Source organism: Mercenaria mercenaria, chromosome 5, assembly GCF_021730395.1.
Source record: "Mercenaria mercenaria strain notata chromosome 5, MADL_Memer_1, whole genome shotgun sequence".
Classification (NCBI taxonomy): Eukaryota; Metazoa; Mollusca; class Bivalvia; order Venerida; family Veneridae; genus Mercenaria; species Mercenaria mercenaria.
This window is the reverse complement of record NC_069365.1, coordinates 62,617,655-62,632,716: the sequence shown is the minus strand read 5'-3', so window position 1 is coordinate 62,632,716 and position 15,062 is coordinate 62,617,655. Positions and strand designations below refer to the sequence as shown.

The 15,062-nt window shown below is 36.2% G+C and overlaps 1 protein-coding gene across 4 annotated transcripts in view; it reads right to left on the bottom strand.

Moving 5' to 3' along the window:
* The window catches only part of LOC123557401 (probable asparagine--tRNA ligase, mitochondrial), a 335,510-nt gene that overhangs the window by 265,604 nt on the left and 54,844 nt on the right, over nucleotides 1–15,062 (bottom strand). The gene's annotated exons all lie outside the window — the stretch shown is intronic.

Below are 15,062 nucleotides of genomic sequence, written 5' to 3'. Positions count from 1 at the left end.
GTGGGGTAAGAGGTTGGTGGAATGATGACATAAGATACTAAGAGACAATAACACACAAAACAGTGTTAAAGTTTCACAATACATTAGGGCAAAGTGACCATGCTTGGCAGCATGTTTTGACAAATCATAAGCCATTGAGTCAGACCCGCACTTTAAATAATGAAATTTATTGCCCGCAGTAATACAAAAGAACTTATGACAGTTTTAAATAGCTCATGATAGTATTTATAATATATATATATATATATATATATATATATATGATTGATTTGTAAAGTATATGAAACAACAAGAATGTGAATGTTAATTTCCTTAACGCTAAATCATTCCCCTTTCTTGCATACCAGACGGGGATTTCTGGTGTTTTTACCGGTGCTGGAAAAATCCATCTTACACCCCGGGGTGTAAGATGACTCTCGTGCTTTAAATGACGTATTTTGAACTACGATTTATGTAGTAATTTATATTTTATTTAAGAAAACGGAATAAAAATCCAATACCTTGACAGTTCCTTTTTATTCCTGATGGTATATTTCTCAATTCAAAACACGTCATTTTATCAAAAAATCATAACGTTAAGCTGCAACTGATACATCAAAACCAGAACTTAAGGTTGTTATTTGTTTTTGAAACTTCATGACATCTTTCCTGTTTACGAACGTTGGTTTCCCGCGCTATGTTTAAATACGCTGCTACAAGAAAAAGTTCTAAAAAGAAAGCCGTTCTATTGATTTTATTTTTATTATTATATCTTGATATCGGTATGCAAGAAAAAGATTCTGTCACTGGTTAAAGTATCAAAATAACAACAAAATTAAAACAAGACGGTCAAGATGGCCCTAGGTTGCTCACCTGAGTAACACAACGAAACAGTGTAAACATGTTTGACATAGTGATTTCATGGAGACAAATATTCTGACCTACTTTCATTAAGATTGAACAAAAAATGTGGCCTCTTGAGTGTAAACAAGCATTTTCTTTTGACCTAGTGACCTAGTTTTTGACCCCACGTGACCCAGATTAGAACTCGTCCAAGATTTCATGAAAACAATCATTCTGATAAAGTTTTGGGAAGATGGCCTCTAGAGTGTAAACAAGCTTTTCCTTTGATTTGACCTAGTGACCCAGTTTTTGACCCCACGTGACCCAAAATTACACACCATCCAAAACTTCATGACAAACATTCTGACCAAGTTTCATGCACATCAAATGAAAAATGCAGCCCTTACTGCCTACACAAGATTTTTCTTTGATTAAACCAGGTAACCTGGATTTTGACCCCAGATGACCCAGATTCGAACTTGACCTAGATTTCATTATGAAAATCATTCTAATCAAATTTCAAGAATATCAAGTAAACAAGAGGGCCATGGGCCCTATATCGCTCACCTGAGTTAAGTTGCTTGCTTTAACAAATTTCTTTGCTAAAGCTTAAAAAACAAGAAAGTAGGTCAGTAGGTCATATTCATGGTCATTGAAAGTCAGTTTTAAGACTGGTGTGCAAAACTGTACATGTCATCCAAATTTCAAGGCTGTATCTTAAACAAGAGGGTAATTGACACTAAAGCACTCACCTGTGTACAAGGCTTCAAGTGTGTTTGTATAAGTACAGAGTTAGGTTTCTTCTGTGTTAGCCTATGTTATATACATGTCACACACACTTTTGAACCTAGTGCAATAATTTGAACAATCTTGGTAGAGGGTCACACAAGAACCATTTGTATAAAACTGGGCTAGCAGTTTCAAACAAAAAGATTTTTAAAGTTTCCACTATATACATATAGGGAAAAGTGACCACGCCCTCTGGCGGCCATGTATTTTGACGAATTAAAATAATCTGAACAACTTTGGTAGAGTGTCACATAAGGACCATTTCTGTAAAATTATTCTAAAATCGGGCAAGCAGTTTCACACAATAAGATTTTTAAAGTTTCCACTATATACAAGTAGGGAATCAAAATTATTTGAACAATCTTGGTTGAGGGTCACACAAGGACCATTTGTGTAAAATTATTTTAAAGTCTGGCCAGCAGTTTCACACAAGAAGATTTTTAAAGTTTCCACTATACACATATAGGGAAAAGTGACCAAGCTCTCTGGCGGCCACGTTTTTTGACAAAGCAAAATAATTTGAACAATCTTGGTAAAGGGTCACACAAGGATCATTTGTGAAAAATTATTCTAAAATCCGGCAAGCAGTTTCACACAAGAAGATTTTTAAAATTTCCACTATATACATATAGGGAAAAGTGACCACGCCCTCTGGCGGCCATGTTTTTTGACGAATCAAAATAAACGAACAATCTTGGTAGAGGGTGACATAAGAACTATTTGTGTAAAATTATTCTAAAATCGGGCAAGCAGTTTCACACAAGACGATTTTTAAAGTTTCCGCGATATACGTATAAGAAAAAGTGACCACGTCCTCTGGCGGCCATGTTTTTTTACAAATCGGTATAATTTGAACAATCTTGGTAGAGGGTGACATATTAGGACCATTTGTGTGGAATTATTTCAAAATCAGACCATTGGTTTAGGAGGAGATGTTGTTTGAAGATTTATAGCTCAGGCCGCCCCTATGTGCAAGCAAGCGGAACCGTTTGAACAACTTTGGTAGCGGACAATCCAAGGAACACCCATGCAAAGTTTCATCAAAATCCATTTAGTGGTTTTGGAGGAGATGTCTTTTAAACACAATTGTTGACGACGGACGCACGCATGGACGACGGACACAGCTTGATCACAACAGCTCACCCTGAGCATTACTCAGATGAGCTAGAAACAAGGAAGTAGGTCAGTAGGTCAAGGTCACAGTCGGGTGACCCCTTATCACTTAGGGTCATCCGGTAAATAATATTAATTAAACAGTCTGAGACATATGATCTGATAAATTTTGCAGTATTTTTCCTATATAACTCATATATGAAATGACCCCTGGGGCGGGGCCTCTTAATAATTCGAACAATCTTGTTGGAGATCAACTAGGCAATGATACATGCAAAATATCAAAGGCATAGGCCTTGAACTTTCAGATAAGAAGTTTTTCCTATATAAGTCTATGTAAAACTTGGGACCCCCTGGGTGGGGCCTCTTTTCAACTCGGAGGCATAATTTGAATAGTCTTGGTAGAGGACCACTAGGCAATGCAACATACCAAATATCAAAAGCCTATGCCTTGCAATTTCAAACTAGAAGATTTTTTAAAGTTTTTTCCTATATATGTCTATATAAAACTAGGGATCCCCTAGGCAGGGCCTCTTTTCACCCCAGGGTAATAATTTGAACAACCTTGGTAGAGAATCACAAGGCAATGCTAGATACCAAATATCAAAAGCCTAGGTCTTGTGGTTTCAGACAAGAAGATTTTTAAAGTTTTTTCCTATACAAGTCTATATAAACCATGAGACCCCCCTGGGTGGGGCCATATTTACCTAGGGGGATCATTTGAACAATCTTGGTAGAGGCCCACTATATGATGCTACATACCAAATATCAAAGCCCTAGGTCCTTTTGTTTTTGACAAGAAGATTTTCAAAGTTTTTCCCTACGTAAGTCTATAGAAACAATGTGACCCCCAGGGCAGGGCCATATTATATCCAAGGGGGATAATTTGAACAGTCTTGGAAGAGGCCCACTAGATGATGCTACATACTAAATATCAAAGCCCTACTAGGCCTTATGGTTTTGGACAAGAAGATTTTCAAACTTCTTCCCTACATAAGTCTATATAAACCAAGTGACCCTAGGGGTGGGGCTATATTTGACCCTAGGGGGATAATTTGAACAATCTTGGTAGAGGCCCACTAAATGATGCTACATACCAAATATCAAAGCCCTAGGCCTTGTAGTTTTGGACAAGAAGATTTTTGAAGTTTTTCCTTTTGGTTTCCATGGCAACCAGAGTTCTGTATGGAATTCAATTCTTTGACTTATTTTTAAAGAGGACCATCCAAGGATCATCCCCGTGAAGTTTCATTAGAATTGGCTTGGTGGTTTAGGAGGAGATGTTGTTTAAAGGAAAGTGTGGACGGACGGACGCCGGACGGTTGAGCAATAACAATAGCTCACCCTGAGCCTTTGGCTCAGGTGAGCTAAAAATGCAGCCCCTATTGCACATACACAGTTTTTCATTGATTTGATCGGCTGACCTTGTTTTTGATCCCAGATGACCCATATTCAACCTTGTCCTAGATTTCATCAAGACAAACACTGACCAATGCTCATGAGTTACAAACTTAAATTGTGGTCTCCAGAGTGTTAACAAGATTTTCCTTTGATCCATTCAAATTAAAATAAAGGGAGGTTATTTGTCAAAAATTCACTTCAGCGTTGTCTACCCTGATTGTCTGTGTCCACTCGATCACTTAAATGAAATCTGGAATCAATAATGCAAGTAGTTACCAAAATATGTTCATTTTAATTAAAGAAAAAGGGAGGTAATTTGAAATCAAATCAGTCCAGAGTTATCTACCTTCATAATCTGAGACTACTTGAAGACATGTACTTGAACTTGCAAGTCAATCACATATACACATGATCTGGACAGGGGAAGAAGGACAAGAGGGTCATTGACCCTAAAGCGCTCACCTGTGTACAAGGCTTCAAGTGTGTTTGTATAACAGGGTTCCCACTCTTTTCCGTCGAAATAATTCAAGGACTTTTCAGGACTTTTCCAGGACATTTTCACAAAATTCAAGGACTAATAGAGCACCTCGTGGTTCAAAGGTAGAGCGCCCAAACCTGATCCAGACATTGTAGGTTCAAGTCCCGTCAGAAGTGAAATTCTTTCACTGCCTCTAAGATCTTTAATAGGTGCTAGAACTTTGAGAAAATAAGTTAGAGCTATCCCTAAAGGGGATGAATACTTCTGCCTCGCTCACTGTCACTTGGTTAAAGTAGTACTGTTTAACTCAATCTTTACGCGCGATGCATTTATGCGTCGGTCGATTTTTATCTGTATACCACATGCCGCTTCTAGGCGGTGTTGTTACCTACATCTGGAAACCGCACGCCGCGTAAATGCGTCTTTACATTAAAAGCTCTGAATTCTGCGTGAGGCTTTCAGTTGTAGCATTTCATTGGTCTTAAATGAAATCTTAATGTTCTTTCTAATAAATTGGACCAATCAAATTTTTTGTTGCGTAACATTTTTAAAACATAAATAAAACTGGATGTTGTGAAAAAATAAATGTTTTTCGTTGAAGAAAGGTGTAAAAGCGAGCGTCTTTCGAGTTATAATTTGTGATTTCTCGAAAGCCTGAATATTACGAATGATTCTTTATATGATGGAAACAAAAAAAAAAGATAAGTAAATAAATAAATGAATAAATAAATCTCATTTTCAGCGCTGTAGTTTTTGTCTAAAATAGTTAAAATACTCATCTATTTTCATTTAATTACATCTTCATATTAGTTTACAGTTATTTTTAATGAGAAATAACTTTATTTTGATGCATTTTAATTGTCTTGATGCATATAACTGAGTAAAATCAGTGTTAGAAAATAACAATCATATTTATTTAAAAATATTTTAAGAATTGTTCTTATTTGTTGTTTAAATCCGTGCATGATAAAATTTAGCATTTTATAAATGTTGTTAAGCCTAAACAAAATCTGATGTTTTGTGTCTATTCAACAGTCTGTTGAAATGAATGTATTACACAGCTGCATGAAATTAACTTTGTTGCGTAGCTACTTCAATTTACTTACAAAGTGCAAATTCCATACCTATTAGCACATATTTGATGTCATATGTTACTAATTAACAACAATAGCCCAAGCAAAAAACTACAAAATCAATGTTATCTCTCAAAACATCTCTAGGTATTCAGGGTAGATCGGCTTATCAGCCTCCTAGGCGGCCGACAGATAAATATCAGCAGAGCAGAAGTGGAGATAACGCTTTAGGGCAGAATGAGTTAAGAGACATAATGAAAAAAATATCTATGTCCGAGTTATTTCCCCTTTGCTAGATTATCTTGTAATATGAACATCCTCATGTCAATATACTACCAGTCTGTAAAGTTTCAACAAAACCCTTTAAATAGTTTAGAGTTAGGTTTACAAGAATCATGGACAGACATAAATGGACAGATGGACAGAACTTCATCATTGGGTGCATAATACATGTAAATTTAATTAAACTAAAAAACAGGACTCAATTTTCACCAAGCATTTAAGACTTTTCAAAGTTGTCAGTAGGTTGCTTTTTAGATTGCCTTCTTGTGCTGATAAGCACCTTATGATTCAATTTTAAGGGTGTTCTGCAATTTTTCAGATGCATTTCAGTCAGTTTATAAGCATGGACAATGCAGTCATCTGGCAATACCAATTTATTGTCAATTTTCAGACTTTTGAGGTCGTATTTTACACTAGCTTTGCCAATTTCTCTTCTTTGTAGGAAAGAAATAATTTTTCAAAGTGTGCCACGTTTTTCTTTCATCTAAATCACCAGACGCTTTAAGAAAGACAACTCCATATAGACTAAGTAGGTGTAACACCACTAAAATCTCAACTGAGAGCGAATTCTTCAAGAACAGGGATAGCAATGCTGGTGTTTCTGTATTTAAATATGTTTGCTTTTTATGTACACTGGCAATATTGTGAGCATACAGAAAGAACAAAATTCCCGACTTTTTCCAGGTTTTTTGCTCTTTCTTTAAAATTCAAGTACTTTCAAGGTCTTGAAATGAAATGAAAAATTCAAGGACTTTTCCAGTTTTCCAGGAAGCGTGGGAACCCTGGTATAAGTACAGAGTCAGGTTTCTTCTATGTTAGCCTATATTATATACATGTCACACACACTTTTGAACCTAGGGCAATAATTTGAACAATTACAAATCTGATATCACACGCCAAATATCAAGGCTCTAGCTATTATTGATGGAGAGAAGAAAAGTGATCGCGCCCCCTGGGAGCCATGTTTTTTGACAAATCGGAATAATTTGAACAATCTTGGTAGAGAGTCACACAAGAACCATTTGTGTAAAATTATTTAAAAATCGGGCTAGCAGTTTCAAACAAGAAGATTTTTAAAGTTTCCACTATATACATATAGGGAAAAGTGACCACGCCCTCTGGTGGCCATGTTTTTTGACAAATCAAAATAATTTGAACAATCTTGGTAGAGGGTCACACAAGGACCATTTGTGTAAAATTATTCTAAAATTGGGCAAGTAGTTTCACACAAGAAGATTTTTAAAGTTTCCACTATATACACAGGGCTTTGGAAATTTGCCGGTTTGTCGGTTTTGGACCGATTTTTGACTTTTCAGACCGGTTCGTGAAGTGAAAAAACGAAAAAAATCGGTCCTGTAAAAATGGAGAAAAGTACAAATTTCGGTATGAAATCTCAATACATGATCACCTGCCAAGCAGGAAACTGTTGGTCGCACCCTCAGATAATCAATAAACGTGTCAAACGGTCTGATTGTCACCTTGATAATCGGTCCGTAATTAGCATGTGACGCAATCAGTGCTCGCGCGGCACATCCTTTAATGTTTGCAGACAGCCAACTGCAATGTATTAAACATTTTTGACTGGTTTCCAAATGTTTCTGACTGGATCCAAATCCTTTCGACAGGGATCCACTTCTTTTTTTTAGAATCCGACGGATGGTTTATTTCAAAAGGCTATGTTTGATCACGGGTAAAAAACAAATGGTCACTGCATTTAATGAGACATCACACGGGAAACCGATATAAATAATTTTTATAATTACTTGATTTGTAAAAATTACATGATACATTTGTTGGGGCTCCAGTTGAAACAAGTGCAGAAAATCGTCTTTGCAACCCGACTGTACAAAAAAAAGAAGAAAAAAATGGACTGACAAACACGAATGATAAAGAAAACCGGAGTGATGCTGTTTATCAAATCGGTCTTTTAAAAACCGTTTCAAAACGAAATTTTGTTTACATAAGAAGAGAACATACAACTTAATAAAATGTAGTTGCTTATTGAAGTACAACGCCAGTGAAATGAAATATCCGTGGCCAACCCGCGTGACAAAATGGTACTACACATGCGGGAAATTTTCGATCTCAGCGTTCACATAACGTACAAATTCGGTCCGCGGCAGAGTATTCTTAAAATACTGAGGATGTATAGCAGAGAATATGTGTCGTGTAATTCAATTTGATGCATTGTATTTTATAAAATTCCGTCAAAGAATGAGGAAACATCACAAATTATCTGCCGTGTATACAGTACTGAAGTCATGTGCGTTGGCTTTTAGACTAGTTAGGTACATGGTGTATGCCTCGGTAATTTTATCCTTGCAAGTATTTTCTCGGAAAAACATCGAAATTTAAACAAAGTAACGATTACACATTACACTGAATAACTGTCTTCATTGTATGGTAACTGGCGTTGACCGGTAACTCAGTTTTAATGCATGACATGCTTATTATCACGTTTTACAAATATGGTATATTGGCAATACAAGTAATGCGGTGGGTGGGGTAGCGCCGATGTCAGGATTTTCGTTTCTGACCGATTGAGTTCTCAAAATTTCCGGAGCCCTGTATATACATATATGGAAAAGTGACCACGCCCTCTGGCGACTATGTTTTTTGACAAATCAAAACATTTAAACAATCTTGGTAGAGGGTCACACAAGGACCATTTGTTTAAAATTATTTTAAAATCGGGCCAGCAGTTTCACACAGAAGATTTTTAAAGTTTCAACTATATACGTAATAGGGAAAAGTGACCATGCCCAGTAGCTGCCATGTTTTTTGACGAATTGGTATAATTTGAACAATCTTGGTAGAGGGTGACATAAGGACCATTTGTGTGAAATTATTTCAAAATCAGACCATTGGTTTAGGAGGAGACGTCGTTTGAAATTTTTTCTATTTTTAGCTCTGGCAGCCCCTATGTGCAAGCAAACAGAACCGTTTGAATAACTTTGGTAGAGGACCATCTAAGGAACATCATGGCCAAGTTTCATTAAAATCCATTCATTGGTTTTGGAGGAGATGTCGTTTAAACACAAATGTTGACGACGGACGACTTGACGGACGGAAAGATGCACGACAGACGCCGGACACAGCGTGATCAGAATGCCTCACCATGAGCACTTTGTGCTCAGGTGAGCTAAAAAATCCAAACAATGTGAAATATAACAATTTTTGTAAATCAAGGGCAAATAACTCTGGTCCTACTAAACTGATATAGCTCTTGGAACTCATCCATGATCTTTTAATCATACACATTCTGTGTAAATATTATTTGGATTGGTGAAGAAATGAAGTTGCTCGAGTGTAAACAAGGGAAAATATAGCAATTTCTGCAAAACCAAGGGCAAGTACCTCTAGTCCTAATGGTCAGATTTCACTCATAATTGATCTCATTTGAGATCTTATGCTCATACACATTCTGTATAAATATGATTAAGATTGATGAAGGTATGAAGGTGTTATAGTGTAAACAAGGTAAAATATAGCGATTTTTGCAAAATCAAGGGCCCATAACTCTGGTCCTACTTGTCTGCTTTTGTTCAAAATTGAACTCATCCAAGATCTTATAGCAGTACATATACTACATAAATATGTTTTGGACTGGTGAAGAAAAGAAGGTACTAGAGTGTAAACAACGTAAAATATAGTAAGTTTTGTAAATCAAGGGCACATAACTCTGGTCCTAACATTCTGATTTTGCTCATAATCAAACTCATCCAAGATCTTGAGGTCATATACATTCTATGTAAATACGATTAGGATTGGTGAAGAAATGAAGATGCTAGAGTGTAAGCAAGGTGAAATATATAGCAAATTTTGTCAATCAAGGGTACATAACTCTGGTCCTACCAGCCCGATTTTGCTCATAATCAAACTCATCCAAGATCTTGAGGTCATACACATTCTTTATAAATATGATTAGAATTGATGAAGAAACAAGAGATCACAGAGTGATCTTGGCGCCCACCAATGTGCCATTTTTGAGTGTTCCAAATTTCAAGACTTACTGACTAGCTCAAGGTCAAATTTCATTTCCGTACACAACACAAATCTATGCAAGTGGTCCAAATTTGAAGGCTGTAGCTTGAGAAATGTAAAAGTAGGTCACTAGGTCAAAATCCAGGTCAAATTTTACTTCGGAATACAAAACTATGCATGTGGTCCAACTATGAAGCCTGTACCTTCAAAAATGTGAAAGAAAGTCACTAGGTCAATGTAAAGGTCAAAGTTTGTTTCGGTACACAAAATTATGCATGTGGTCCAAATTTGAAGGCTGTAGCTTGAGAAATGTAAAAGTAGGTCACTAGGTCAAAATCAAGGTCAAATTTTATTTCGGAATACAAAACTATGCATGTGGTCCAAATTTGAAGCCTGTACCTTCAAAAATGTGAAATAGGTCACTAGGTCAATGTCAAGGTCAAAGTTTTTTTCGGTACACAAAACTATGCATGTGGTCCAAATTTGAAGGCTGTAGCTTGAGAAATGTGAAAGTAGGTCACTAGGTCAAAATCAATGTCAAATTTCATTTTGAAACACGAAACTATGCATATGGTCCAAATTTGATGCCTGTACCTTCAAAAATGTGAAAGTAGGTCACTAGGTCAAAATAAAGGTCAAAGTTTTTTCCAGTGCACAAAATTATGCATGTGGTCCAAATTTGAAGGCTGTAGCTACAGAAATGTGAAAGTAGGTCACTAGGTCAAAATCAAGGTCAACTCATGTCAAGGTTCATCTTGCCACTCAAAAATATACATGTGGTCCAAGTTTGAATGTTGTAGTTACTGACAAGAACATTTTAAAAGCTTTTCCCTATATAAGTTTATATGAACCATGTGACCCCCGGGGCGGGGCCATATTTAACCCTAGGAGGATAATTTGAACAAACTTGGTAGAGAACCACTAGATGATGCTACATTACAAGTATCAAAGCCCTAGGCTTTGTGGTTTGGACAAGAAGATTTTCAAAGTTTTTCCCTATATAAGTCTATGTAAATCATATGACCCCCAGGGCGGGGCCATATTTGACCCTAGGGGTATAATTTGAACAATCTTAGTTGAAGACCACTAGATGATGTCACATACAAAATATCAAAGCCCTAGGCCCTGTGGTTTTGGACAAGAGGTTATTCAAAGTTTTTCCCTATATAAGTCTATATAAACCATGTGACCCCCAGGGCGGGGCCATATTTGACCCCAGAGAAATAATTTGAATCATCTTGGTAGAGGACCACTAGATGATGCTTCATACCAAATATCAAAGCCCTAGGCTCTGTGGTTTTGGACAAGAAGGTTTTCAAAGTTTTTCCCTATATAAATCTATATAAATTATAGAAATAAACAAAGGGCCATAACTCACTCATAAATTGTTGAACCAGTCTGATTTTCAGGGGGACACAACTAGGGTACCAATACGAGATGCGATAACGAGAAATTGTTAACGGACGGACGGACGGACGGACTGACGGACGGACGGACCACGGACGCAGAGTGATTTTAATAGCCCACCATCATCATGATGGTGGGCTAATGAAGATGCTAGAGTGTAAACAAAGTGAAATATAGCAAATTTTGTCAATCAAGGGCATATAACTCTGGACATACCAATCCGATCTAGCCCATAATTGAAATCATTCGACGTCTTGAGCCCAAAAACATTGTGACCAAGTTTGATTAAGATTGCTCCAAAATTGTGGATGTTAGAGTGTAAACAAACTAAATGTGAATGGACGGACGACAGACATTCAGCGATCCTAATAGCTCAGCATGAGCCTACGGCTCAGGTGAGCTAAAAATAAATCAACTTTCAAATCACGAAAACCCATAAAAGCATTTCATAGTCCTTTTAATAATTACATGTGTATTGCACTGGCCTGTCAACAGCAGTCACAACGTCACATGGAATAAACATATTTCTTTGATTCGCTTAAAGTGTCGGCATGTATCAAAAGAAACAGTTGCCATGCAGAAATATTTTCCTGTTCTCAGGAAACCCCAGGATTATCCTGGGATATCCTGAGATTTTTTCAGCAAGGCTGCAAACAAGATCGCTCACCTGACCTATTGAACAAAAGATCAGATCATCAAGATTAACATTCTGACCAAGTTTCATTAAGATATGGTCATAAATGTGGCCTAGAGAGTGTTAACTAGCTTTTCCTTTGATTTGTCCTAGTGACATAGTTTTTGACCCCACATGACCAAGATTCGAACTTGACCTAAAGATCATAAAGATTAACATTCTGACCAAGTTTCATGAAGATACAATCATAAATGTGGCCTCTAGATTGTTAACAAGCTTTACTTTTGATTTGATCTGGTGACCTAGTTTTTGACCCTACATGATCCAGATTCAAACTTGACCTAGAGGTCATAAAGGTTAACATTCTGACCAATATTCATGAAGATATAGTCATAAATGTGACGTCTAGAGTGTTAACAAGCTTTTCCTATGATCTGATCTGGTGACCTAGTTTTTTACCTCAAATGACCCAATATTGAACTCGTCAAAGGTTTTATTGAGGGTAATATTCTGACAATGTTTCATTAAGATTGGGCCAAAATTGTGACCTCTAGAGTGTTAAAAAGCTTTTCATTTGATAGTTTTTGACCCCACATGACCAAGATTTAAACTTGACCTAAAGATCATAAAGATTAACATTCTGACCAAGTTTCATTAAGATACAATCATAAATGTGGCCTCTAGATTGTTAACAAGCTTTACCTTTGATTTGATCTGGTGACCTAGTTTTTGACCCCATCTGACCCAGATTTGAATTTGACCTAAAGATCATCAAGATTAACATTCTGACCAAGTTTCATTAAGATATGGTTATAAATGTGGCCTCTAGAGTGTTAACAAGCTTTTCCTTTGATTTGACCTGGTGACTTAGTTTTTGACCCCAAGATGACCTAATATCGAATTTGTCCAATATTTTATTGAGGGTAACATTCTGACCAAGTTTCATTATGATTGGGCCAATATTGTGACCTCTAGAGTGTTATCAAGCTTTTCCTTTGATTTGACCTGGTGACCTAGTTTTTGATCCCAGATGACCCAATATCAAACTTGTCCAAGATTTTATTGAGGGTAACATTCTAACCAAGTTTCATTAAGATTGGGCCAGAATTGTGACCTCTAGTGTGTTGACAGTCAAATTGTTGACGACGGACGTCGGACACAGGGCGATCACAAAAAGTCCTGAAGACTTTAACACTAAAATACAGGACTTTTGATAGGAAAATTGTCTGTTCAAAGGCAAAACAAAGATACAGATTGAAAGATGGTAATTAATTTGAAACATGATCTTGTAATGGTCTAGTAAGTTAATTACATCCTGGTGTTGAAGACCCATGTTTTGGGAGAAACACTTGTGCTGTGGTGTTGTTGGTGTAACAGGAATATATTCTATATTTGTGGTAAGTTAGTTAGCGAATTATTTCTGTATAAACTTAGAAATAATACTAAATATATTACTTCATTTCATGATTTTACAAAACATTAAGTTTGAAAAGTATTTTTCTTTAACATCAGTCAGAGCATTAAAAAGTGAAATGTGTTAGTACGTACAGTTTAGGTTATCTGTATATGTTTGATCAAAGACAGTAACTGTTTCACTCTAGTGAACAGATTATAGAATGATGAGCTTTTTGCTCAATATAAAGCTCATAATTTGATGATTCTAGATTACATAGTATAGAGATAGGCCCTAAAATTTTCAATGATAGAATTACATTAAATAAAGTCCTAGAATTAATTTCCAAGTCCTTGAAATAACCAAAAATGATTTCCAAAATTGAAGTTTAATTAACTTTGTTAATATCAATAACAGAATTTTAATTTTTAATTTAAAGTTGTGATCACAAAGAATGACAACTCTTGCCTTGGGCTAGAACTTATAAGTAAGATCTATTAGTTTACTTCCCTTGCAATACACAATGAGTGGAAAATGAAAACTGTTTAAGACACATATTACATACTTTTTGCACAACAAAATCATTAAGGATTTATTCATTTGTGTTTGATTTACCCTCAAGACATGGTTCCAATGATTCTGTCAACTTACATATGGTAAAAAATTAACTTTTAACAAGCACAATAATAAAACGAAGTATCCATAGTAAATAATAGTGCAATAATACAGTTTTGCTTGTATCAAAATGTCACAATAGATCCACTTTTGTAATACAGAACCACCTGGTAGGTATAGTAAGGTGCAATTATATTGATCTCTATTCCTATGCCTACATAGTAGTATTTTCACCTATTTTTTTGCCATGAGTGTACTTATTTGAGCTGACTGTGCCAAGAAATGAATATTTCTGCTATGACAGGTTATATAGTTTCAATGTACAGGATGGATGCTTTTTAGCTACAAAATATTATTAAATATTTGGAAATGATAATCATTATTACAATTGAAATTTAACATTCAATTTGTTAACTGTATTTCCTGCCAAAGAGAATTTCAAATCCTGTTTACAAGGTATTCAATTTCATGTCCTGGGATTTCCTGAAGACAGAACAATATTGTCCTGAGATTTCCTGAAGACCGTGAGAAAGAGGACAATAATTATTATTGTCCTGGAATATCCTGACTTCAAGAATTCTCAAGAATACTTTTATTTCCTGACATTAGGAAATCCCAGGAATTCCTGGGATTTTCAGGATAGCAGGACTGCAAAGATTTCTTGGAAGTTCTGGTGTCCTGTTTTTTTCCTGTTCATAGGAAAATCCTTGGTTGTCCCATTCTCATTTACCGGCGTGAAAAGTCCCAGGACTATCCCAGGAATTCCTGTGATATTTTCAGGACATTATCCCAGGACTATCCTGGGACTTCCTGGGATAATCCCAGGATTTCCAGTTCCTTTTTCGCAACCCAATTTCTGATGCACCTAGCTGTCAGTGTCAAAATGTCCACGAATTTCAGTAAAGTTATTTCTGTCACAGCAATTGTCTGAATTTGGATGTTTTAGAAATGTTGAAGAGGACAACAAACAACAGGATTCCATAGAATCAACAGATTCACCTGAAGCAGATAGTGTGACCAGTTCTCCCTAGTGAAAAAATCAATGGAATTCCAGTGGAATCTGCTATGTTA